The sequence below is a fragment of the Galeopterus variegatus genome, unplaced genomic scaffold (genome assembly GCF_000696425.1).
Source record: "Galeopterus variegatus unplaced genomic scaffold, G_variegatus-3.0.2 Scaffold1039, whole genome shotgun sequence".
NCBI lineage: Eukaryota > Metazoa > Chordata > Mammalia > Dermoptera > Cynocephalidae > Galeopterus > Galeopterus variegatus.
In genome coordinates this window covers 347,428-349,281 of record NW_007727150.1, presented here as the reverse complement: position 1 = coordinate 349,281, position 1,854 = coordinate 347,428, and the positions used below count along the sequence as shown (strand labels likewise).

At 39.7% G+C, this 1,854-nt stretch overlaps 1 protein-coding gene across 1 annotated transcript in view; it reads right to left on the bottom strand.

Annotated features, from left to right (window-relative positions):
• CA6 (carbonic anhydrase VI) overlaps nucleotides 1-1,854 on the bottom strand; it is a 27,754-nt gene that overhangs the window by 12,417 nt on the left and 13,483 nt on the right. The window lies entirely within an intron of this gene.

Here is a 1,854-nt window from a genome sequence, read left to right as displayed (position 1 = left end):
GATCCGAACCCTCGGCGGGAGCGCCGCCTCACTCCCAAGCAGCACACTGTAGCAGTGCGCCACCGGGCCGGCCCCCACCTTCATTTTTTAAGGGTCGTTTAGTTGGATATTAAATTCTTGGTTGAAAATTATTCTACTACCTTCTGATGACTTGAGAAGTCAGCTATTAATTGTATTGTCATCTCCCTACAGATAGATCCCCTTTTTTCTCTCGTTGCTTTTAGCAGTTGGAGTTTGATGTGTTTACATGTTTATAAGACTTGGGGTTTATTGAGTTTCTCGGATTAGTAAATTAGTGATTTTCATCAAATTTGAGAAATTTTTGATGATTGTTTCTTCAGACATTTTTTCTGCCACTTTCTCTCTCACTCCTTCTGGGACTCCCATTACATGTTTGTTGGTGTGCTTGATTTTGTCCCCCTGAGTCTGTGAGGCTCTGTTCACTTTTTTTCAATATTTTCTCTGTTCTTCATATTGGATCATTTATTTGCTCCTTCTTCACATTCACTGATTCTTTCTTCTCCTGCCTTGAATCTGCTTTGGACCCATCTAGTGATTTTTAAAATCTTGTTTATTGTATTTTTCAACTCTAAACTTTCCATTTGGTGCATTTTTATAGTTTCTATTTCCCTACTAAGATTCCCTTTTTCAGTCATTGTGATCATATTTTCCTTTACTTCTTTGAATATAATTTCCTTTAATTGTTCAAACATATTATGAGAGTTGTTTAAAGTCCTGTTTGCCTAATCATTCTGGGTCCACTCAGATCAGTTTCTACTGATTGCTTTTTCTTTCCTAAATATGGATCATATTTTCCTATTTCTTTGCATGCCCAAATTTTTTGTTGAAAACTGACATGATGGGTAATATATGGCAGCAAATTTGGATGCTGATTGTCTTGAGGGTTTTTTCATGTATGTATTTGTGTAGTAACATGTCTGGACTTGATAGATAGAATATGTCTCTCCCACAGGATGCAGCAGCTGATGTCTCTGCTCAGTTTTTAAATCTTATTTTTATTTTTTAGACTGAATTCTAGGAGCCATATAGGGCCAGCATAGCTTTGTGGTCAATGATTTGGGAAGAGGTTGTGCTAAAATCCTTGAGCCCCTAAGACCTGTACCTTCTGCTGTGTGGGTTGAGAAGCACATTCAAAGTTCAGTCAGTTCTCATCCCGGCTTCAGCTTTTACTTTCCATCAAGCCCTCTAGAGGAGCTTATGTAGTCCTTCTGTGTCTCATCTCCAGGATCTCCCCCATTAAATATATGTTTGGTCTGCCACTCACCACTCAGTCTAACTGGGACTACAACCTCAGACTATCAGAGCTGCAAGATTTCCCTGTTTGTTTTCTGTCTTTTCTGCCAAGTTTGCTCCTTTTACTGATAATGTTTCTGGGCATGGGTTAGCAACTTTCACCCCAAATCAACTCAAGTCAGCCCCTCTGCCCAGGAAGTAAAGCTGCTGGTTTTGCTGACCAGCTCTGCTCTGATAAAACTACTTTCCTGATCAAGCTAGAGGGTGGGGATGGAACAGCCCCAGGTAAGAAGTCCACAGACACTCATTGTTCTTATTTGAAATTCTAGCCATTTCTCATGAATAATTTTTTCAATTTGTTGTTTGACTTTGATCCATTTCCAGAGCACTGAAATGGTTGTTTTTTATAATTTTATCTAATTTAATACTTGTTTTGGGGTGGATTGGATTCCTGACTACTTCTAACCACCTAGTCCTATATCCCACCCTCTTGACTTTCTTAGAAAGAGGTGTTGCCTTTGTCTGGTCAGGTCACAGGTTTCCCTTTGCCCTTCCAACCACTTTGTGTACAAGCCACCCCTTCTGGGATTCCAGCTCTTT